The sequence below is a fragment of the Schistocerca piceifrons genome, chromosome 4 (assembly GCF_021461385.2).
Source record: "Schistocerca piceifrons isolate TAMUIC-IGC-003096 chromosome 4, iqSchPice1.1, whole genome shotgun sequence".
Lineage (NCBI taxonomy): Eukaryota > Metazoa > Arthropoda > Insecta > Orthoptera > Acrididae > Schistocerca > Schistocerca piceifrons.
In genome coordinates this window covers 531,593,820-531,619,255 of record NC_060141.1, presented here as the reverse complement: position 1 = coordinate 531,619,255, position 25,436 = coordinate 531,593,820, and positions in this window count along the sequence as shown.

Here is a 25,436-nt window from a genome sequence, read left to right as displayed (position 1 = left end):
AAGAGATGACAAGTGCGAGAATTATCGCACAATCAGCTCAGTAGCTCATGCATCCACGTTACTGACTAGAATAATATACAGAAGAATGGAAAAAAATTGAGAATGTGTTTGTTTACGATGAATATGGCTTTAGGAAAGATAAAGGCACAAAAGAGGCGATTCCGACGTTGCGGTTGATAACGGGAGCAAGACTAAAGAAAAATCAAGACACGTTCATAGGATTTGTCGACCTGGAGAAAGCCTTAGATAATGAAAAATGGTGCAAGATGTTCGAAATTCTGAGAAAAATGGGGGAAAGCTACAGGGAGAGACGGGTCATATATAATATGTACAAGAGCCAAGACCGAATAATAAGAGTGGACGAACAAAAACCAAGTGCTCGGATTAAAATGGGTGTAAGAGAGGATTGTAGTCTTTCGACTCTACTGTTCAATCTGTTCATCGAAGAAGCAATGATAGAAATAAAAGAAAGGTTCAAGTAAAATTCAAGGTGAAAGGATATCAATGATACGATTCGCTGATGAAATTACTTCCCTGAGTGAAAGTGAAGCAGAATTGTATGATCTGCTGAATAATGAGCACAAAATATGGACTTAGAGTAAATCGATGAAAGACGAAAGTAATGAGAAGTAGCGGAAACGAGAACAGCGAGTAACTTAACTTCAGGATTGATGGTCACCAAGTAGACTGTGTTAAGGAATTCACGACCTAGGCAGCAAACTAACCAATAATTACTATTAAAAACAGTCTTGATCACAATTTATTTTATAAGGTGACCGGTTTCGACCACTGCTGTGGTCATCTTCAGACCATTGAGTGGAAACCCCTTTCTGTTGGAGAAAGGGGTTTCCACTCAATGGTCTGAAGATGACCACAGCAGTGGTCGAAACCGGTCACCTTATAAAATAAATTGTGATCAAGACTGTTTTTAATAGTAACTATTTACAATTCTATTGATCACTGCTGTTCCCATAATGCATTCAAAAGTAAAACTAACCAATGACAGACGGAGCAAGAAGAACTTCAAACAAGACTAGCACTGGCAAGAAGAGCATTTCTGGCCAAATGAAGTCTACCAGTATCAAACATAGGCCTTACTTGGAGGAATAAATGTCTGCGAATGTATGTTTGGACCAAGCATTGTTTGCTAGTGAAACAGGGATTGTTGGAAAACCGAAAGAGAATAGAATCGAAGCATTTGAGATGTTGTTCTACAGACAAAGTTGAAAATAAGGGTGACTGATAAGGTTAGGAATGAAGAGTTTCTGCGCAGAATCAGAGAGGAAAGGAACATGTGGAAAAAAATGACAAGGAGAACGGACAGGATGATAGGACATCTGTTATCACCATGAGAGAATTTCAATGGCGCTAGAGGGTGCTGTAGTGGGAAAAAACTTTAGAGGAAGTCAGAGATTGGAATACATCCAGCAAATAATTGAGAACGTGGGTTGCAAGGGCTGGTCTGAGATGAAGAGATTGGCACAAGAGACGAATTCCTGGCGGGCCGTATCAAACCAGTCGGAAGATTGATGACACAAAAAAGAAAAAGGAGAAGCACTTGAGCGTTTTGTAGTATCAAGTCGGTCTCCTCCAAAAGTAAATCTAAGAACCCACCACTGAGCCGACGAGTGTTAGTGCCGCAAGTATAACAAATGTCGACAAGTGTCATCTTTTGTATTGACTACCCTCGCCTGTTTACAAAGCCAGGGATGATGTGCGCACTTTGTTCCAATGCTTAGTCCGCTGCCGTTTGTCTTGTAGTTCTTTATAAAGCTCCTCTAGTCAGCGGCTAAAATATTCCTGGAGTATTTTATTTCTGAGTGTGTATTCTACAAAGTGTGGAGTAATGTGTGAGCCGGGCGTTTGGCCGAGCGGTTCTAGGCGCTTCAGTCCGGAACCGCGCTGTTGATGCGATTGCAGGTTCGAATCCAGCCTCGTGCATGGATGTGTGTAATGTCCTTAGGTTTGTTAGGTTTCAGTAGTTCTAAGTCTAGGGAACTGATGACCTCAGATGTTAAGAACCCATAGTGCTTAGAGCCATTTGAACCAATAATGACTGAGCTGAGACAGGAAATGTCTCCAAATGAAGCTGTTCAGTTTGAGGCGCAGTAGAGTGAACGAATGCTGCTCAGCGTACAACAGATGACTGCGTTACTTTCAGAACAAGCAGCTGCACATCCGGTTGCTGCACCGAATGTAACTGGTCAGAATACCATTCGTAGACGGAAGCTCACTTCACCGCGTACAACATTACACGTGTGGCGGGGATGATTTTTCTTTTTTTTTCTCACAATGGTCGGAGAAGATCTGTACCACTTCTGTTTCAAACTGTTCCCAGATTCTCGTTTAGAAATGCTCAGCTGTGTGTGAATTCCTAAGGAACCTAACTGTTTAGGTCATCGGTCCCTAAGCTTACACACTATTTAAACTAACTTACACTAAGAACAACACACACACACACACACACACACACACACACACACACACACTTGCCCGAGAGAGAACTCGAAGCTGCGGTGGGAGGGGCCGCGCAGTCCGTGACCTCGTTTAGAAGATTTTACTTACGATGAGATTGTATGGCTGCTAGGTGAACATTTTGACACTCGGGGTCAAGTTCCTGGAGTGAGATTCAAATTATTTTTCCTCGAGAAGCGGCCAGTGTAGACTTTAAAACCGTGGATTGCTAAATTCAGTGGGTTAACAAGACATTCCAAATTTAACTGTTCTTGTGGACTAAGTTACAATGATGTTTTGTTACGTGATGCAATCATGCAAAATGTGTAGGGACCAGGTGTTCGCGTTGATGTCTGATGGATTAGAGGAGGTCATCCAACTTCCTGGCCACCTGCTCCACAAAACACCACTACGCTCTCCTTTCTGTGGGGCTATGTTGAAGATACCCTGTGTCCAACGAGTATCATTAATTTCAAGCAAAGGATTACCGATGCCATTGCCACCACTGATAGTGGTCTAGTACACCTAAAATGGTTAGAAATTGAATACTTTCTTGATGAGTATCGGGCAACTAATTGTGCCTACATATAACTGTATCAACTGGGTAAAAAAGGAACTTACATATGTCAAATTTTGTAACAAATTTTCCTTACCGTTTAATCCGCCTGTGTAAAAAATTTCATCTGTTAAAGAAATGCATAGTGCAACGTTCATTTTTAAGAGTTCAGTTCTTCAGCTAGACATGGGCCTGAATTAAGTGGGGTCGATGTGTAACACAGCACTGCGAAAAAGATTTAACGACAAGTCGGCTGTAATCAAAAAAGAAATAGTGTTGGTCAGTGCAAAAATAGTAAGCCATTGTGTATATCGCAGTGCCTGCCATATTTAAATGGCCACTAACGACATTTTCTAAGCAGCCAAAACTAATTTCCAATTTCCGTTTTAATGTCGGTACTCTGAAAATAAACATCTAGAAGAGGTTATCCCCCATCTGTCATGGCAGAAACCTAGAAAACATCGACCTGTCTGCCAGGAAATCCCAATTAAGTTAACCAGTGTGAATTTAAGTGTCTAAAATAATTGTTACACTATAGCTCAAAGCTCCTAAATATAGCGTGAAATATTGGTGAAAGACTGTACGTACCATTGATGGTGGATATGCAGTCTACCCCTGATGCGCTAAGCCTATGATCACAAGTACATAAATCAATAGCTGTAGTTCACAAGCGCACCAGAAAGATAATTTGATTAATAAACGCCGAAAATAAAAAGGAACACCACTATTAAAGCATCTGTCTCTTGCACAGTGTTCAGTAGTCTCCTTTTCTGGAAAAAGAAGTAAAGCAAACTTCAGTGCAGCTCTTTTCATTTACTGATGACAGTTACTTAAACCAAGAGGCCACATCTGAGATAAGACTCTGTAAAAGTTTCCGTAATGTTAACTGTTACTGTCTTGAGAAAGAAACTTTATCTGGCCTGATGTGTAAGAGTACTAGTGCTTAATACAACTTCTGGATCATTTCACCTTACGCTTCTATCTGACCTGTAAGGCCGAAAGAACTTTAACAATAAAAATATTTAATGTTCCTCGTAACATTGTTGCCGCTCAGACAATGCTGCTCTTTCCGCTATCTCAATTACAAGACTAGACATAACAAGTTTCATCTAAATGGAACGTATTGTCACGTGTACGAATTCAGTAGTTACCAAAGTGCTAATGAAATGGAACTCAGGAGAACACTATATACGAACGGTTGCTGGAATTCCTTACGTGTTGTCTTGCGTGGAATATGAACGTCATTTTCATGTGGTCAGTCGTTCAGCATATACACGCAGAAATGAAAAACTGTACGTGTTGTGTTGCAGGAACTACAAAAGAAGCTTTCATTTCTCTTCTCGCTAACAATGCACACTTTTGTTTCAGTTCTGAATAATGTACATACACAGCATTTTTATGTTGTGTGTAACTAATTGTCAGTGAGTTTATGAAGTTTCCTTGCATGCAGTTTTACCTGTAGTCGACATAATCGTCTTGACAAATTCAGTAATTGTGTAGATATTTAAGATAATTGACATCTATTGTTCCGAGTAACTGAGACGGAACAATAAATGAGAATTATCTTAAATGTAATTTTCCCTTTATGCGACACGAAAATCCAGTGAAAACTGAATGAAAGCTACTGCAAATAATGTAACTACTGTATATGATTAGACATACCTTCCTGTATTTAGTTGTTACCATTTGAAACTCTTGAGTATCTTGACATGATCGTCCATATGCTTCACGTGAATAACTTCTCTTGGACGACGAAACTATACATCATACAGTGATAAGTAGGATTAGTGAAACTACCACTAGACGCTAAATGGTTGGACGTCCACGACTCTTCACAGAATGTGGGGTTCAGATGCTTGTAGGGTACAGGTGATCTGTGGCATATCTGCCGAAAGAGCACAACGCTGGTGCACGAACAAGTGTATTGAACCTCGCCGTTCATCGTACTTTGTTGAACGCGGAGCTCCGCAGCAGACCACACCTACTTGTTCACATGTTGTCCCAACCTCATCGTCAGTTTCGACTGCAGTGAGCACGGGACCATTGAAATGACCGTCGATCAATGGAAACGTGTCGGCTTTTCAGCTGAACGACATTTTTCTACACCAGGCCGATTGTCGTCTCCACAAACACTTTCATCGAGGTGAACGGCGGCTCAAAACGTGGAGCGCGCCACGGACGCAATCTGATGGGGCAGCATTACAACATGGGAGACATTCTCCTGCTCTTGCATGGGACCTACGGTAATAATCGATGACACGCTGCTAAAGGCGAACCACCTGCATCCCTTCACGCTTAAGTCTCCCCCGACGGTGATGTCAGCAGCGTGATTATCCGTGTCCCTGAGCCAGAACCGTGCTACAATGATTTGGAGAGCATTATAGTGAATGCATGTCGACGTCTTGGCGACCTAATTGGCTTGATGTAAATTTTATGGAACCCATCTGAATCGCTATCGGGCGCCATTACCGCATAGGCTACACAAATCAGCGGCCCGTTATTTACGCGTATTAAATTAACTGTGCGTAGACATGTAATGCCACATACCTCCACAAACCTATCACCAAACTGTCGGATCCGTGACACACAGAATCAGTGATGTATTTCCGTTCCAAAGACATACAAACAAGCTATGAAGCAGATGGTCATAATCTATAAGTGTATCAAGCAGCAAATTGAGTGTTGTTATCGTTACGTTATCTGTTATCCTATTTCACATTATGAGTACGTTTAACATGTACCAGTGAGACGGTTTACAATTTTCAGTCATCAATGTTGGGTCACTATTAAGATATTCAACATACAGGGTGTACATAAAGTCAGGGAAAACTTTCAATTATTTATTGCGCAAGAACCAAACATTGTACAGATACCATACATATGCCATTTTGAAGAGAAACCCTGGAATTTTTTTTTCATGTATACCGCCACAGCGTTGTTTGGTAATTTGCCGTTAGACAGCGCTAGTCGCAAACACGGTGAGTTCAGGCGCGGAGTGAGCTTTCTGTGTGTTGGAGTTCATGAAATGGCCTCCCTAGTCACCAGATCTCACTATGTGTGACATTTTTTTTTGTGGGGACACATTTAAAGATCTGGTGTGTGTACTGCTTCCACCACGTAATGTGACAGAGCTCTGTGAGAGAATACGAGAAGCGACTGCCACAGTCGACGTGCCGTGCTGGGACGGGTATGGTAAGAATTCGATTACCGTATTGACGGGTGCCGGGTCACTCATGGTTCGCATATCGAATGTTTGTAAAAAAAAAAAAGAAAAAGAAAAAGAAAAAGAAACTTTAAGAGTTTCTCTTCAAACTGTAATATGTATGACATCTGTACAATGTTTGGTTCTTGTGCAATAAATAATTGAAAGTGTACCAGGACTTAATGTTACGGCACACACACACACAAATCTTACCACCACATTTATTAACGTAGAGCAACAGCCTCGATTTCAATATGCAAGAAACGAGGGACACGTAGAAGCACTCAAACCCCAGGTACTCCAAGCAGTTAAATCACTGTCATCATCTCGGTTGGATTTGATTTTCGAACTTGCAAAGCTCGAAAAACTCAGCTGTGAGTCACATAATTATGACTACGTAGCAAGCTTATTTATTCAGAATGTACCATAATATCATCGCACTTCTACGACCGAATCCACTTCCGTAACTACTGTTAGGTGCTACTATAGATTTACATTTAGTAACATTCTCAAACTTTACGGGCGACAAGAGTACTCCCTGCAAAATCTTTCTAAACCTCTCTTGCAGTAATGAACAGATCGATGACTTCCATGTCAGACCACACAAAATTACCTCTCAGTAAGCAACAAATGTTAGAAGTCTTGTCATATGTGAGACGTGAAATATTACAGTCAAATAATTAATAACGTACATGGCTCGGAAAGAAATGGATAAAATTCTGAAAAATATCTTTTAAATTGCTGCACAACTAAATAAGTTGTAGTGGAAATGGAGATTAATGAAGTCATTTGATACAGATAATTGAAATAGAAAGGAAGAGATTAAATTGAAGTTGTGACTCCCCGCCAACTCCATGAGCGCCATATTGTACTACCTATTGGACATCCCCAATTTTTGAACATACTACGCATTAACTAGAGTAGACATGTCAAAATATGCAGTCATCTGCAGTATGATTTACTTTCGGGTAGCGTTTAGCACTTCAGCAACTATAAATCGCATAACTACAAAGGGCGTTCAAAAAGTTTTACAGAGTCGTCTCTAATTTTTTTAATTTTTCAGGAGGAGAATAAATTTTTTGTGAACATACTTGGAACATTTAGCTGTACATTGATCATACTAAATGTAGCGTCCATCAACTGTGACGCATCTGGCCCAAACTTTCTTTCCATGATGTAAATGCACTTCGGTAAAATTCTGGGGATTGACTTTTACACCTTCTCTTGACACTGGAAATGAGGTCTTTCTCAGAATCAAATGTTTTACCGCGCAGATGGGCCTTCAGATGACCAAAGAGATAAAAATCAGACGGAGCCAAGTTCGGACTGTAGAGAGGATGAGGAATAATTTTCGAACACATTTTCCTGATTTTCTCCTACGTCATAAGGGCTGTATGGGGGTTTGGCATTGTCAAGGTATAGTCTGATGAGCTGACTCTGATGCTGTGATCTATGGGTCTTCATGGCACGTCGCAGCTTGTCCAATGACAAACAGTAACGGTCCCGGTTAATTGTGGAGACAGGTTCCAAAAAGTCAATGAAACTGACGCCACACTGATCCCAGAAGAAGGAGGCCATCACCTCTCGGCCTGCTGCTCGTCAAAGTCTTGGTTTCTTCTTCCGAAGGGAACCGAATGACGCCACTCCATGGACTGGGTTTTGCTCTCAGGTTCAGACAAAAGCAACCATGTTTCATCCTGGGTAATGACGCCGTCAAAACACTGTTTCCACTCATCAGTAAAGGCCTTCGTGAGACACTCGCACACATTCTTCCTCATCGTTTTCATTTCTCTCGCGGTAATCTAGGTACCTAACATACACAGATTTTTCTATACCCTAGTGACTACCGGAAATACCACACTACCCAAAGACAAACGTAATTTTAGCAAGCTGTCATGTCGCCACAAGTCTGTCATTTTGGGTGATTTGATCAATGGTCTCCTTATTCACATCATTCATGGCCGTCTATGGTCTACCGCATCGTGGATTGTTCAGTAGAGAGAAATCGCCTTCTTTAAACCTCTTCAACCACCGCTGGATACTGCTGCGATCCACTGCGTTATCCCCCTAAACAGCGAGCAACTTCCTACGAATCGGTGTGACAAAGTCATCGCCGGTCTTGAAGAGGAACTCCATCACCGACCGTTGTCGCAACCTGACACCTGCTTCAAGGTCCATTATGGCTCACCTGTAAATAAAAGAAAATACTTTTATATACCAACTTATAGCTAAATGTTCGAAGTACGTTCACAAAAAAATTCAGTCTCCTCCTGCAACAAATAAAGAAATTAGAGACGTCTGTGCTAAACTTTTTAAACGCTCTTTGTATTTGAATCGTTTACTGCAGCGTATACCGTTAATATGTATTACTGCCTGGCAAAGAGAGTAAAACCCACGTAAGACACGATCGGTTATCATTCTAGCTTTGTACACGAACACACCGTCGGCATGTATGAAAATGATTAGAGTTGCAATTCTGTGTAAGAGGTAGACTGAGATAGTGTTGCCCATGTATACGGGGCGTGAAAAGCGTGAGATGTTGAATCATCACTATGAAGGAAACAGAAACGCCGCATGCTCGTGCGGTAAGCGTTACCGGTACGCATACGACAGCATACTCAATCTGCTATATTCCAAAAGTTTGCACATAAAAAAGGTGTTCTTCCGGGGCCCATATCTCGGGTCCTGTTCCTTACAGAAAGGAAGGGACGTGTTTTGGATAGTCCTTGTGCTAGTAACCATTTGTGTAGCAGACAGAAGGATCGCCTTAGTGTCGCTATCCTAAATATAGGGTCAGTATAGGAATATTAAACACTTCGTCCTGCTTAGGCAAATGGGGCACATCGGTTGGTTATTCTTGTATTTGACGTTGGCTACGGTGAGCCTTAAGGGACTAAGGGAACCTTCACCGGTTTATCGACGGTTCCTTCGAAAAACCCCTCAAAAAAAATGTTTACCGTTTTTCGTACCAAAGCCCATCCGCGGATTCCAAAAAGGCTATGCACAGCCAAATGGTCGAAATTTTACGTTATATTCCTAAGATGCCGATCGCGAACAGCCTCGAAAATTTTCTCGGTACCTTTATCCGTTCCCGATTTACAGGGATTCAAATTTACCCATCTTATACACGTAAAATATCCTCGCAAAATTCAGTATGGGTCGAAAATATAATTTCTAAAGTGACATAGAATTATGCTGTAAAGTGTGGCATCACATTTCCCTATCAGCCCTGACCTGGTGCTGTCCCACCATAACGGTCGGAGGAACACCACTGTGCAAAATGTTGGGAGAAGGGGAACTCTCTCCAGGTCGCCTCTGTACTCGTCTTCGATGGTTATATGGGGTAATGCAGAACCGCAAAAAAATGGTTCAAATGGCTCTGACCACTATGGCACTTAACATCTATGGTCATCAGCCCCCTAGAACTTAGAACTACTTAAACCTAACTAACCTAAGGACAGCACACAACACCCAGCCATCACGAGGCAGAGAAAATCCCTGACCCCGCCGGGAATCGAACCCGGGAACCCGGGCGTGGGAAGCGAGAACGCTACCGCACGACCACGAGATGCGGGCGCAGAACCGCAGTTCATCACTGAACGCAGAGCGACGTCATTTATTACCATTCCATGGTTCCGGTCACGGCGCCCATCCAAACGCAGTCATATGTGCTGGGATTGATGTCAACGGTAGCCTACACAACGGACGGCATTCCCTTACCCGGCTGCTGCTAGTATGCAATTCCTCCGAACGCAACGCCGGTAGGACAAACCTCTTTTCTATACTCTATGCTATCTCTGTTTTTCCTCTTTTTTAAAAAAAAAAAATTTATTCTATTTCCCTATTTTGCAGTCTATGTATATTTTTTGTTACTCAAAGTATAAATCCCGCATAAAAAATTAGAGAAAAGAACCATCTCCACGTGGACGGAGATGAACAATGGTGAGCGTGATAATTTGAAATGGGGATAAACTCTTTGGAATCTGAATTCACAGCGTTAAGCGAAGCGACTAAGAGTCCTGAATTACTGGTAGTAAGAAATTAAGTAGCTCACAATCAATATGTGAAAAAAGTGTCCGACCGATGTTGCAGGGTGACTCAGAACGTTGTAGTGAGTGCATTACATTGTCTTGGATGACAGATAAATATGGGAATTGGTAACGATGTGTTGCACTCGAGCCTCCCTAGTGGTGTCCAGAAGAGATCTACTGAACCTGGACAACGAATGGCTCTCCTCACGATCGCACGTAGTCCATCGTCGAGCCACTGTCAGGTCCAAATGTTCCACAATGATATATATTGCATGGTTCGACCAGCCAGCCGAAAGATGACCCACAGTGAGTTCATATTAAACTACCAGGTGCTGATAACGCGGTCTTAATCGAGTACGCGGCATCTCTATGTCCTTCACAGTGATCGCTTAGCACCTAATACTATTCACGCCCCTGATATGTCCCACCAGGCACGCTAACAACACTGTTGTACTCTGGTGGCTTTTCCACCTACCAAAGAGAACTGAATAATCATCTGAATACACGCCGATCCTGTATATGTGAACGAAGATACATTGTCCTTCGTCCATGTCTTTTGACTGCTTCGCTTCTTTTGGTAGGCAGTTTATATTATTCTTACATAGAAAACACTTGCCCCCTGCTGTTGTAAATACGTAATCCTCTTGTTTTTGTCTGAACAAGAAACCTGATGACGACTAAAGCGGTAACGCGTAAAAATTTGATTAATAGACGAAGGAATACTGATTTATCGTTTTTCTGCATTAAGTTTCTTCTTTTCTCAATAACTCAGCGAACTGCGGAGTGCGTGAAGTAAAAAGAAAGAGAGTTTTCCGTGAATGTGATTCCGAAAACTGTTCAATTACTGTGCTGCTTGATATCATTAAGCGAACAAAGGTGGTGTTTGGATTCGGAGACTTAGGGGTTCTGCAAATTATGCCCACACACTGAGGAAGGTTTGATTGACAGGGTGGCCAGGGCATTAATTTCATAAAAAGTTAGTCCCGAGATTTCATGAACAGCTATGTAAGCAGTTGGTTCCAGCTACGGCTATGAAGCACCTAACGTGTACGCATTATGGACATGACTACTCTTTGAACATACCGTTCAGAGAAGCCGGCCGCGGTGGCCGAGCGGTTCTAGACGCTTCAGTCCGGAACCGCGCGACTGCTACGGTTGCAGGTTCGAATCCTGCCTCGGGCATGGATATGTGTGATGTCCTTAGGTTAGTTAGGTTTAAGTAGTTCTAAGCTCTAGGGGACTAATGACCTAAGATGTTAAGTCCCATAGTGCTCAGAGCCATTTTTAGCCGTTCAGAGAATATTTAAAGCTGCCTTATTGTTGCGTCTTGTACTAAAAGGGAGAAGATGTGATTATCGTATTAGAAAGAGTTAAACCAGTAGAGCAGTTGCATGTCATGTTTTCTGAACCGCCCCAACATCTAGAAGAATTAGTCTACAAAACCGAGGGTACTGGGTATAGGTATGTTGATCAGGACTGAAGCGCAAGAAGTGAGGAGGCTGGTGAGCATCGAGGAAACAAATGGCAGGCTTAGGAGGTGAGGTCAAGTTGTTGTTTCTCTTTTGGTGCACTACGGCTGTTTAGGAAAGTCTGTCCACAGAGAAAAGGAGACACTGCTTTGACTAGATGATGATTTTGCAAGGGTGCAGCGTGGGTTGTTAGCTCGGTTGCTGCCCCTAGGTAGCACCAAGGCCATCTTTGTGCAACAGAAAACCTTGTCCCCGTTTACGTACAGCGAGATCAGTCATGTGCTGTTGTGTACCCTCCTGTATGTGGGTAGCTCGACATGCGTTTTAAGTGAGGAAGTGGTGGAATTGACTCAGGAGATGGTTTCTTATCTTACTGCTAACATTCCGTATGATAGGTTGGATAGAGACCATATTACAATTCATTATTTCTCTTTGAAGACTAAATTGCGCTGCTAAGGAAAATGGTGCCGGCCGAAGTGGCCGAGAGGTTCTAGGCGCTACAGTCCGGAACCGCTCTGCTGCTATGGTCGCAGGTTCGAATCCGGCCTCGGGCATGGATGTATGTGATGTCCTTAGGTTAATTAGGTTTCAGTAGTTGAAAGTTCTAGGGGACTGATGACCTCTGAAGCTACGTCCCATAGTGCTCAGAGCCATTTGAACAATTTTTTTGTAACATGGTGACAACAAAAGGGTACCAAATCATGATCTCAACTTGAGCAAGCTGATATTAACAGTGTGATGTTTGTTTACTTTGTGCTGTGACGGCAGGAAAGGGTGCCTTTTCTAGTTTTGGAGAGAGTGGTGCATTAGCAGTTCACAGTACAGTCGACTCCCACTTGATCTACCAAGCGGTGTCAGCACTGCTCTTGTGCGCCTGCCACTGCTGAATGCAGGTATCTGCTACTTTCTGGACAAAGCGCCACACCGTGGTGAGACTTTTCCACAAGGGATCTGGATGGCAAGCTACTGGCTGAAACTGTAGTGGCTACAAGGTCTTGGAGCTAGCTAGCTCCAGAGAGCAATGGAGTGCCGCAGACAAGTGAGAGGGACATGCACGGCATGCCAGCAGAGCTTCATTGCGCATCATCACGGCTCGGCCGCAGAGTTGCCACTGACAGCGTTACTCCAGCAACATAATGAAAACAGTCGCCTGGAGAGACGAAGCAAGAAGCATGGGCAGAGCTGCGGGCTGGTGGATGAATAGCCGTGGCTACTGGTGCCTTGCTGTCGCCGTGGTCACATGTTTCCAGCTGAAGCAGCCGATGGTTTTTGGCTTTCGGGATCCTGGGACCACACTGCAGCTGGGAGTGAAGAATTGTTTGATGTGGCTTGTTGTCGGATGTGCCACTTCGAGAAGAGTGGGTTTGGTGTGACCAGTGGCAGTTTTAAGGACGTACAACTCACGACTGTTCTACTTAAGTCACCTATTCGTTTATGTTTGTGAAACACAACAATGTCGCTGTTTGCTCCATTTTATTCAGCTGTAAATGATCTATTTGGTGTGTCTAATGAGTTTTTTTCTCATTGCTGTTGGATTTCATTGTTTTACTATTCTTTTTCTTGCATTGCCTGCCTTTTGTGAATATATGGTGTCGGTGCGTTTTAGAATTTGGTTCTAGGGTAACGTATTTTATTTTGAATTCTCGTATTCGCCTTATACTGAGTGTTGTTTTTATTAATAAAGCATGCCCTGTTTATTGCAAGGCTAAATGTATTTGGAGGGGATTTATTGGGACTCTGTTCTGTTGTATAAGGTATTAGTGTTTTGTTAATTTGCTATATTAACATATGCTTCCTTTATTGCAAACTTGTTTGATTCCAATAGGGCAAGTTATTTACGGCTGTATTGTCTTGTCTTAGCTCTTAACTGATACTTCGTTAATCTAAGTGATGAGTTCTTTTGTTGTTTTCTGTTCCTTATGCGCTTTGTGTTGCTTATATTTATTAATGCATTGAATCACATTTGGTTAAGAGTTTACACCGACACAACCACCAGCCACAGTTCACTCCCTCCGTTTCCTGTGCCACAAGTACTAGCTGGCCTTACGTAGTAGCTCGTGTGTATGCGATCAGTATTTCAGGCACCATAATTCGTTCCCATTGAGCGTGATATATTCTACTCTTTTGCTGTAAACATAATATCTTTGATCTGATGATATATTTCAGAGAATGGGCCTCATATAGAAGCATTGTTGTGAACAAACAGTGTCAAACGCCTTTTAAAAACGCTTAACGATGGAAACTACCTCGTAGTGATCTTCTACTATAATGAAACAGTTTACCCCTTACTTTCTTACTTTTGCGCGGTGGCTTATATAATCTGACCCTTAACAACTACAATTACAGTGAATATTAGAGGAAAGTTCTATCCATTCCATAGCCGAGACCGCTAACGGATGCATCTGCAATAGCGTTCGTCTAACGGGCAACTGCTTACGATCTTAATGGTGGAAGGATTTTCGCTACCAACATCTGAATGTATCTTTGCGTCAGGGTTTTCGTTTAAAGCCGTGTCACAGGGCTCCATACTTCATGAGGATGTATGCTCTTCGCCCACGTGACGATGTGAAGAGCACACATAATCTTGAAGTTTGCATATCTACGGAACCAGATACGAGTATTGGTGTCTTGTCTTATACATGCACGATTGGTACTTGGTGTCATTCATGCGGCAGGCCTGAAAGTGACGTGACTGGAACATCTAAACCGAATGCATAATAAAACAATAACCTAATAACGTCTGTTGGTGTAGTATTATTACACTCAGAATTATGTTTTCCGTCTATGAAGGTAAGCCTCAGGATGGTACCCATGAAAATGACAGGGCCATTTAATTCCCCAGTTCAAACATATTTCGTCTCTATTGACCTCCAGGTCCTTCCATCTTCTTAAATGAAATAGTGGAAAGAGAGCTCACAGCAGACAGCAAGTTATATCACGTTCCATCAAAACGTCGTATGACTAACGATGGAGAATTTTTCTGCATTCACTGAAGCAGGCATAATTTGTTCCGCATAGGATGCGGGATACGGCCGTACATTTACGCGGTGATCGCGGCGGGTTTTTGCTGCGGTAAACGGCAGCGGGCGGTACTAGCTGAAATATTGCACCTGTCAGCGAGCGGCTGGCAAAGTTTCGCACAGCATAGCGGCGTGCATATTTTCCGCCGGCCATTTGCTTCTTGTCTTGTCCCGCGTTACGGGAGGGCGATACTTCTGCGCTCGACGTGCAGTCGGTGAAGTAGGAAAGTTCGACCTGAGTAATAATCACAACTCATCTTAGTTTCTCTTCAGGCTCAGAACAAATATGTCATCTCTGATTTAAAGCACCCGTTAAGATTACGCCAAACTCAAGGAACAAGTTACAAATAGATATATAAGCTCGCACAAGAATTTGAACTGCGTAAAAGTTATGACAGTCAGCAATCCTCGATGTGCACAAAGTTTGAATAGCATGTCGTGGTAGCAACATTCCAGACAACAAAAGTTTTACATTTCTATAACCGAAGGAGAAGTCTATGGCAAGTGTTTCACGTAACCCTCGCGTCTAACCCATTATCCACTGCAGGAATGAATTTGGTGAATTTATAGACGTTTGTGTGAAGTTTCCGTATTATGAACTCTAATGTAATGTAGCCTCTGCTGCATCTCTCATTTCCATGAAGCTGCCTCCTTCACAAAGGCCGCCCGGATTGGCCGTGCGTTTCTAGGCGCTACAGTCTGGAAACGGGCAACCGCTACGGTCACAGGTTCGAATCCTACCTCGGGCATGGAGGTGTGTGATGTCCTTAGGTTAGTTAGGTTTAATTATTTCTAAGTTCTAGGCGACTGATGACCTCAGAAGTTAAGTCGCATAGTGCTCAGAGCCATTTGAACCAACACTCACAAAGTTGTCTCCTCTATAATTCAATTGGTCGTAATGGAAATTAACCGAGAGCAATAACTTTTCAAACGACAGTATGTCAGTTATATTAATTTCAGTGGAGTTTTCCGGATGCTGTTTCCGACACACACGTTGATTCCAGAATGAGATTTTCACTCTGCAGCGGAGTGTGCGCTGATACGAAACTTCCTGGCAGATTAAAACTGTGTGCCCGACCGAGACTCGAACTCGGGACCTTTGCCTTTCGCGGGCAAGTGCTCTACCAACTGAGCTACCGAAGCACGACTCACACCCGGTACTCACAGCTTTACTTCTGCCAGTACCCCGTCTCCTACCTTCCAAACTTTGCAGAAGCTCTCCTGCGGACCTTGCAGAACTAGAACTCCTGAAAGAAAGGATATTGCGGAGACATGGCTTAGCCATGTACTGGCAGAAGTAAAGCTGTGAGTACCGGGTGTGACTCGCGCTTCGGTAGCTCAGTTGGTAGATCACTTGCCCGCGAAAGGCAAAGGTCCAGAGTTCGAGTCTCGGTCGGGCACACAGTTTTAATCTGCCAGGAAGTTTCACACACGTTGATGTTTGTTCGTTTTCTATATATTTCAAATGTTTCTCTTCAGCTGGAAATTATGTCGTAGAGCTTCTAAAGGAGATAAAGAGAGTTTAAGACTCAAGTGAAATATGTGCTGAATTTCATTAAGCAATTTTTCTGACACTTTATCCAGCAGAATGAAGTAAATCTATTTCGCGTGCGACATAATACTGCAACCACCGAACCGTAACAGGAGTGTGAGATTCATCGGTCGAGATATTAGATGTCGGCTGCGACAGCAATTAATAAAGCCGAGAAAAACTATGAAGAACAAGTTTTCATAGGAACCTTAAGTTTTTGGAATAGTGATCAATGAAGTATTATATTTTAACGAAAGTTCAGTCTTGATCACAACACTTATGTCTCAATAACAGGAGACCGGTTTCGGTTATATTTGTATAACCATCTTCAGACCCATGGCTTCCTTGGAGGATGGTAGCCGGAGCTCTCCTCAGCTGCTACGAAGTAAACTAATCAGTTATTGAGACGTAAGTGTTGTGATCAAGACTGAACTTTAGTTAAAATATAAAACTTTAAACATAATCTGGCGTTTCAGTGGGCGAATGACACGGAAAAGAAGGTCGATGGTCCGAAACAAAGACAAAGAAAAAAACAGCTAAAAGAGGTGCTATACATAAGTGAGCAGCTGTATCAAAAATAACTACTGTAATTATAGTCTTGAATTAAGCAGCCAACACCAAAAAGAGAATGTCATTTCTCTATCATATATTTTTTTTAATCTGTATCAATACAAGTTATAAAATTTCATTACTATAATTTAAAAAATGTTTATCAGTCTATTATTTCTCAAATTCTTTCAATTTTTGTTATAATATGAATGAATATCTAATACAAAATCTGTTGACAACCGGTGCCCTCTCGCCCCGTAATTTCAAACTTCTACATTTACACTGCGCAATGTATAGCACATCGCGGAAAATACATCGTACCAATGGTATCTATTTTCATTCAGCTGTGGAACCAGGCACACACCCAAATCTGTCATGTCGTCTTCTCACTGACTTTACACGGCACACTACCTCGAGGCAGTAGAATTTTTGTACTCCTCGAATAATCAACATGGTTTCTTGTGAAGGGCTTTGCAGTTAAATCCCGTTAACATCTATGACATAAATTCATACGTGCCTTATCGACGTGTCACTATTCAAGTATTGGATCTTGGAATTCGTCTGACATATGTCGCCATGCCTAATTGCAAAGAATTCATCTGATATCTGTCGCCATGCCTAACTTCAAAGAATTCAAAACATAATAGCATAACCATAGAACAGGTCGTCCCATACGAGGTTCTTTCATATTTGCGTCATACTTTCCGTGTATCGTTCCAAGTACAAGTTTTCCTCTCCCTTATTTCAAGTGCTCACCCCACTTCATATCACTTCGTTTTACTGACCATCTGATACTTAAAGTTTGTGAGAGGCTCCAGAAACTTATCACTAGTCCTGTACTCTGATATTATGAGTTTCTTACCCGTGATATGGATATTACCTTTAGCAAGAACACAGTGAAACAGACACTTATGTCCAAAATGCAAACACAATACATTCCACCACCTGTTAAAAGTATAAATGCCCGAAATTAAAATTCTATTCATTAGTACTAGTCCAAATGTGACTTACTTCTATTTATAGCTGTGACCTACTCCTTATACATCGATGTCTCCTTCAAAGAGCACTACATGCACTCAAAAAGATACAATCAGTGGATACGAAGAGCTGTTTACCCCGTGTTGGTATACTGAGTCGGTTGGAGCTGAGTGAATCAAAATGCCGGAACTGTCTCTCACCATGAATACACATTGTGCGTAACATTATATCAGATGATGACAACAGGTATACTATCTGATCAACAGTATCCGGACAGTTATTAGAGGACATTAGTATTGGGTTTGTCCACCCATTGCATTTAGGACGACTTGAACTTTGCTTGCGACACTTCCAATGAAGTGTCTTAATTTGTGAGGAGAAATGGCCCCTCATTCTTCCTCAGGAGCTGAAACTATGTAGTCTGTAGCAAAGTCGACGTTCTAACTCATCCCATAGGTATTCCACTGGGTTCATGTCTGGGCAGGTCAGCCCATTTCAGGAATAGTACTATCCACACGTACACACACACACACACACACACACACACACACACACACACACAAAATCATGGATTCTGTTTTATGACAGAGTTCAATGTGAAGCTGATATAAATTATCGTTGTCCCTGAACTGTTCCACTACTGTATGCAGTACATAATGCTGAAAAATACACTCCTGTTAAAAAAAAAAAAGAAAAAAAAAACAGAACACCTTGAGCGACTAGAGGTAGAACGCTCATATTCACGGGACATGTATATTAGTATGGGTCACCTCGGTACAGCATGTGTCATGTTGTCTATTAGTCATAGGGTCGGTAGTCGTGACGGCATCAACGCGTATAAGGCGCGAATGGCGTCCTGTGGTACAGCCATGCCTGTTGTATTACCAGGTTCCAAAGTTCATCTGAGGTGACCGACACTGGGTCACAGCGCTGCACCTGTCGTTTCAGCATATCCCACACATATGAAATTATCGATACACAACAATGGAAGCGCTATATGCGCTCTCAGAATACATATGTGTAGTATCTTTGTCATTTGGTACAAATGGGAGGAACTTTTTTGTTTCATTGTCTTCTTGATTCTGATGTTGTAGCTGACGGACGCTTATTGTTGTCGGTCTGTAACTAATACAATTATCTGTAGTAATCCTAGTAACATTTTGAATATATATAAAAATAATCATTAAAAATTGTGTTTTTGTCAGTAGCAAGTACCTTTCCTATCCGAGATTTAGTTTCGTAATAATTAAATGTTGCCCTGGTCATTTTGTGTCGGATCATTTTTGTAGCGACGCCATTAATAATGAAAATGATATATGCTATTTTAATAGTAGGTATTTAAAAAATAATCTCAAATAATACAAAACGGCGTCTTGTAATATTTTCCAATTCGTTTTTGACCAGAGGTACAGTTTTATTAAGAGTAATTTCTGTAAATGTGTACGCTGCCATTGCACATGGAGCTTTAAGCCTCAAAGAAAAAATAATTAAGCACTGTGTCTTATTGGCTTATCGCGTAATATTAAATGAAGATTTTTTTTAGTCCATCGTGAGTAAGACGGATGTCTTCACATTGGAATAAGTGTCATATTTCTGGCGAAAGCGCCCTGAGAAAATTTAGCCGTGGCTTTTAACAAACATAAAAGAGAATTTTCAACAAAACATTTCATTTAATTATCAGAATATTATCTTTCATTAAAAAAAAGTTATGCGATACCACACTGGTCAGTGTCCTGGACGCTGTATGTCTTGTATGAATGCAGTCACTATGATTCTGCTCTCCCTGTCTGTTGCAAACCGAAACGTCGGTCATCAATTTACAATTAGAACCTAGTTTAGTCCGAAAACACTACCTGTCCCCAGTGAAGTTGTTTCGTACACCATTGCCGTTTAGCTTATTTCTGTACATTCGTCAAAGGTAGGTTGAGAAGTAGAGGACGCGCACGTAACCCATGCCGACGACGGACTGTAACTTTATTGGATTGCCGAAAAACTTCGTCTCACACAAACACTAATTTTCCAGATGGAGGCATCACAGGTTCTCATGCCAATAATGCGCTCTCTTCCAAATTCACTCATTTGACGATACGGTTCGCGGATCGAGTCTGTGAAGTATCCTGCACGTCTGCTCGAGTCACATTCATCCCTTACCTTCGGTTAATAATGGCACCATCATGCCGATAGGTGGTGTTGTGGCGCGATATCGATGTTGACCTTGAACCCACGGGCCGACGCCATTTCTGCAGAACATACCAAGGTAAACGTCCTTTGAATATGAACGTCGCATGTCTAGATTTTCAAGGTGTTCTGTTTTTTTCTTAACATGATTCTGTGTTCATATCCTTAAGCATTTAATGTTTCCTTAAGTGCAATAAGGAGACCACACCCCAACCACAAAAAACACCCCGGTACTGTTATATGTTCTCTTCCGTACTTTAGTGTTGGCACTACACATGATAGCAGGCAACGTTCTCCAGGCATTGGCTAAACTGAAACCCTTCCATCTGAATGTCACAGGATACAGCGTAATTCAACACTCGAAGTCATTCGTTTCCAGTCATCCACTGTTCAGTGGTGTTGCACTTTACACTACTGCAAACATCGCTTAGCATTAACTACAAGCATATGTGGCTTATGAGGAGCTTCTTCACCGTTATTCCCCATTTTTTAACACCTTACGCGCAGTGACAGTGCTAGCTGGACCGTTGATAGCATTTTGGAACACACAAGCGATTCCTAAGGTTGATCTCATGCAATTTTTTACGACTAAGCTCAGAAGTGTTCAACGGTCCCTGTCCGTTGGTACAAGAGGCGTGCCTGGTCTCGATTTATTTTGTGTCTTCTTTCACGTTTTCACTTGATAGTCACATCTCAAACTGGCCACTTGGGCAGCTTTAGGAAGAGCTGGAATGTTCCTGGTGGTTTTGTTACTCAGTCGACATCTGATGTTTAGTCCACGTTCGAAGTCACTGAGCTTAACTGACCTACTCACTCTGCTGTTACTGTTCCTCTACTGATCACGCAATGCTCCCGCATCCTTTGGTACTAAAGGATCGGCCTCTCGTAACGTCAAGTGGCTAATACTGCATCACATAGGGATGTACGCATACTTCTGATCAGATAGTGCCCTGATCTGTAAATACATTTGCAGTGAAACAAACGCATTTGAAAGAAAATTAAAGTACAAATGATGCGTTAATTTGATTTCTAATCAATACTACAGTTGCAGAACGTGCCCCACCATATTCCATGAGCTGGACAAGAAATTTATTGTAAATAAATGTATTTATGAAGAGTAATAACAGTTGAAAGTCAGTATGACTCAGAAAATTGAAGAGGGTTCACAGTATTCAGAAATCAGTTACACTATCTTAGGCAAATTTAAGCTCCGCACATACTGAACATTCCAGCTGAATGGAAATCTCCGATCCTTGGAGCTCCACCAAAAATGATGCACTGTGTTTCAGTACGTCAACTATCAATGGAGAATGTGCATAGTTCGATGAATGGCATTTTACCCATTTTCCTACAGGTACATTCTAAAAATTTCACATTGTTAAGGAGCCTTACTTCCTGTCGTTCGTCACCTAATGAGGGCAGCGATCACAGTTTCATGGTTTTCTGATGGTTTTTTCGAACTACGCTCGAGTACTGTGTGACATTGTAGATAAACAAAAATTCCCTAGAGTGTACTTGAAAAGAAACATAGGCAGATTGGGGAGCAAAACCCGAACAACAAGTATTAATTTGCCATTAAGTATTAGGTTGAAACGACAGTAATAATGAAATTTACAATATTAATTAAAATTATTAAACACGATGGATTTCGAAGGTACCTTAAAGAAACACTAAATGAATGCAGGAACAGGAATAGCTAATATGTGACTAAGCGAAAGAATTTGCTCCTCTCCTATCAGTAGCTGAGGAAAGGACGCTTCCAAAGCAACTGGAAAACTGCGTAAGTGATTCCAGTATTTAAGTAGCGTCGCCGAACAGAAGCAAGCAGTTATAGGCCATCACAGTAGGCTGTTGTAGAATTTAGCAACGTTTTATCCTTCTATGTTTTTGTGCGGATCTGTAATTAAGGCGTAGTGTCCGTGACTGGTAATCAAAAACGCCCTGCGTCCCGGGTTCGAACACAGTCACTGCTTAATTCTAAATAAATATCATAGCAATAGCAGCCTAAGACTTCAGGCATCAGTACTCACCCCCGTTCTGCCGACAGCCTCGCACAAAGAGGCGAAGAGCGGGCAGAGGTTCAGGGCACTATCTTTTCTATAAGGCAGGTAAACTTCCTCCAAACAGGCAGAAGAATCAGTAGTTCCCAGCGGCATGAAAATGCAGAAAATGGAAACCGTTGCATTAAAGACGAATAATGCATCTGCCCTGCCGCTGAAAATGTGTCGTGATGGTCTCTTCATTGGAAAAAAAGATTCCAAATGAGTCCCCCATTCGGATCTCTGGGAGAGGAGAATACAAGTGGGAGGTGATCAGGAGATAAACATTGGAAAAATCAACGAAATGGTAACTTTATACGAGCGGAAGCGCAGAATGTCTGAAGTTTGGGCGTAGTAGGGAAGCTAGAAATGGGAAAAGGGAAATGCAAAGGTTCAGTCTGGATATATTGATCACAGAGAAGTGAAATGGAAAGAAGGTAAGGATATCCGCTCAGAAGAATACAGGGTAGGATCAAATAGTAGCAGAAAATCGTATAACGAGAGTATGATTCGCTGTGAATAGAAAGATAAGACAGAAAACGAGTTACTGTGAATATTTCAGCAATGGGGTTGTCCTTTCGGAATCGACATCAAACCAACGCCGACAAGAATAGCGCAGGTGTACATGCCAATGTCATAAGCAGAAGATCAAGAGGGATGAATATGAGGATACTGAGCGGGTAATTCCATATGTAAATAGAGATAATAATCTAATAACAACGGTGGATGGTAACTAAGTTGTAGAGGAAGAGAAGAAAGAGTAGATGAGTTTTGCAATAAATTTCAGCTAGTAATAGCGAACACAGTTGAAGAATCACAAGAGGAATAGGCAAACTTGGGAAAGAGCTAGAGATACGGGAAGATTCCAGATGGATTTCTTCATGCTCAGACAGATTCCGAAATCAAATATTGGATTGTAAGGCGTGCCGGTTCGTACCACGATTTAGAGCAGACCGATGTTGAAAAGAATCGTGCGGAAGAATCAGTGTGCCAGAGATTGGGACACTGAAGAAACGAGGAATGATTAGAAGCGTATGAAGCTCTCTTAGGGTTTGGAGACTGGGATAAGCGATGCCACAGTAAGAAATTCTTTAGAAGGAAAGAGGAAATCACTGAAAAACACTCACAAATGTTAGACAGACAAACACACACGGTGACAAGTATTGAACTATATGCAACAAAATAGTCATAACTTCTGAACGGTTTGTGTTAGAACGTTCAAACTGCACGGTTGGGCGCGGGTCATGATGAAAATTAGTATGCCGTGTATGGTTTGCTTTAGCGACGAAGCGCACTTTCATTTGGACGGGTCCGTCAAAGCAAAATTGCCGCACTTTGAGGACTGAGAATCCACATTTCGTGATAGAGAAGTCTCTTCACCCTCAACAGGTGACTGCGTGGTGTGCAATGTCCAGTCACGGAATAATTGGTGCCTTGTTCCTTGATGGCACGGTGACCACCGAAGGGTACGTGAAGGTTTGGAAGATGATTTCATCCCCATTATCGAAAGTGCTCCTGATTTCGACAAGATGTGGTTCATGCAAGACCGAGTTCGACCCCATCGAAGAAGGAGAGTGCGTGATGTCCTGGAAGAGCGCTTTGGGGAGAGTATTCTGGCTCCAGAGGCCACTGGCATGGGCCTCGATTGGCCGCCATATTCCTCGGTTCTGAAGAAATGCAACTCCTTTTTTTAATGCCATATTAAAGACAAGATGTACAGCAATACCCCCAAAACCATTGCTAAACTGAAAACAGCCATTCAAGCAGTCATCGGCAGCATCGATGTTTATACACGTCAGCGTGTAATGCAGAATTTAGCTATTCGTCTGCGCCACATCATCATCAATAAAGGCAGGCATATCGAACATTTCATAATCTAAATCCGGAGATCTGTAGTGGCGTTTTCATGTTGAACAAAGTGTGTGCACGCTGTAATTTGTAACTAATTTACGTATTTCTTCATATATTTCAATAACTGTTACCTTGTAGGTACAAGGAAGGTAACTACGAAGAAGTCTAGAGTAACAGAAGAAATAACCCAAGTGATTGACAAAAGAAGCAAGTACAAAAATGTTCAGAGGAAGACGGGAATACTGCAACACAAACCACTTAAGAATGAAACAGCTTGATTGTGGGGGGGCAGCCAAAGCAAAATGGCCTCAGGAAAAATGTGAAGAAATCGAAAAAAACAATATCGTCAGAAGGTCTGTTTCATAGTACGAAATTGCCAAAACAGCCTTCGGTGAAATCAAAAGCAAGGGTAATAACATCAAGGGTGCAATGGTAATTATACTTTTAAACGCAAGGGAGAGAGCGGGAGGTGCAGTAAGTATACTGGAGGCCTCTATGAGAGGAGGGATTTGTATGATGACATGATAGAAGAAGAAACTGTAGCTGTTACGGAAGAGTTAGGACAGCCAGTATTAAAGTCAGATTTCAAGAGCTCTGTAACATTTGAGATAAAATAAGGCAGGAGAGATATATAAAATTCCATCGGAATTTCTAAAGTCGTTGGGGAAAGTAACAACAAAATGGGTATTCAAGTTGGTATATACAGTCTACGTGACTGATGACGTACCATCCGACAATATGATTTGCTTGAATTGTTGTCTAGGTATCCGAGCAAACAGCTTCCTAGGCACCCTATACTAGGCGAGTGGGTAGTGTCCCACAGATGGTCTGTCAAGCGACAATCAGTTTAGCTTCAAGTAAGACAAAGGCATCAGACAGCGGTTTTGACGTTGCGCTTTATAATGGAAGCAATACTGAAGAAAAATCAAGTCATCTTCATAGGAGTTATCGATCAAAAAAAAAATGTTCAGTAATATGAAACGGTGCAGTTGTTCAAAAGTTTGAGAAAATAGGAGCAATCTATAGAGAACGACGGGTATCAAGAACCAAGAGGGACCAGTGCGGTTGGATGACCAAGAACAAAGTGCTCCAATTAAAAATAGTGTCTTCACTCCACTTTTCAATCTATACGCCGGAGAAGCAATAACGAAAATAAACTAAAGATCGAGAATGGAATAAATTTTTAGGGTAAAAGGGTGTAAATAAAGTATTAGCTGATGACATTGCTACCCGCAATGAAAGTGAAGAATTGTAGCAGGACGTGCTGAGTGAAGAGTGTGATGAGTATAGAATATCGGTTCAGAGTAACCTGAAAAAAGACAAAAGTTATGAGAAGTAGCAAGGAACTTAATATCCAAATCGCTGCTCACGAAGTAGACGAATTTAAAGAGTTCTTGCACCTTAGAATTAAAATAAACACTAATGAACGAAGAAAGGTGAACATAGAAAGCAGACTAGCACAGGCAAAGGGGCAGTCTTGGCCGAAACGCCTGCCGGTGCCATACATATATCTCAATTTTAGAAAGAAATTTCTGAGAATTTATGTCTGGGGCACAGCACTGTGTGGAAATGAGTAGT